Genomic DNA, 732 nt, shown 5'->3' with positions numbered 1-732 from the left:
GAGGCATCTGTTTGCTTTAAAATTACTTCATAATCATTCTTATATGATTTGAATTGTTCTGTAGAAGTAATTTCAACCTCTAATAGTACTACATTTGATATTGGCAATCGTTTTTATAGTTTTATTAAATATATAATTTGATCTCTATATTTTTTTAGTTGAATCTTTATACGATTTTTAATTTTGTTATAGGTCTTTTTCATGTCAAAAATATTAAAATTACAGAATTTTTTTTAAAAATATATAATAAATTTAATTAGGTTTTTAATTATAGATACTTTTAATTTGTAAAAAAATATTCTGTTAATTCTAATATTTTTTAGATTCACAAAAATTTAATTAAAAAATTAAAAATAGTGTAGAGATCCAATTAAAAAAATTTAAATATCCAATTATAAATTTGATAAAAAATTATAAAGACCAACCAAATAATTAAATTTATTCTGATCCAATAAACTTTTGTACTCAAGTTTTTCAATTTTTCTTATCTACAGATGATTTTATCCACCATTATTCTTCAAGTGCTTATGATAACTGATAAGTTAATTAATTTCAAAATTTTATTTGTACTTAACAAATAATAATAACTTTTGGGAAAGTAATATGTTGTACAAAAAGATTTTAAAATGTTTTAACCCTTAGATTCAAATGAAATACGTCTACATGTTCAGGTGGTTAGAAATAAATTCTTCATACAAAAGGGACAAAAATTAGAGATCAGAGGTTGCTAGT

The 732-nt window shown here is 20.5% G+C and overlaps 1 protein-coding gene across 1 annotated transcript in view; it reads left to right on the top strand.

The window, feature by feature from the left end:
• The window catches only part of LOC107494903 (vacuolar-processing enzyme), a 6,381-nt gene that overhangs the window by 2,636 nt on the left and 3,013 nt on the right, over positions 1-732 (top strand). The window lies entirely within an intron of this gene.

The sequence above is a fragment of the Arachis duranensis genome, chromosome 6, assembly GCF_000817695.3.
Source record: "Arachis duranensis cultivar V14167 chromosome 6, aradu.V14167.gnm2.J7QH, whole genome shotgun sequence".
In the NCBI taxonomy this organism is placed as follows: domain Eukaryota; kingdom Viridiplantae; phylum Streptophyta; class Magnoliopsida; order Fabales; family Fabaceae; genus Arachis; species Arachis duranensis.
Note: the sequence above shows the minus strand (reverse complement) of the source record. Positions and strands in the feature narration are given on the sequence as shown.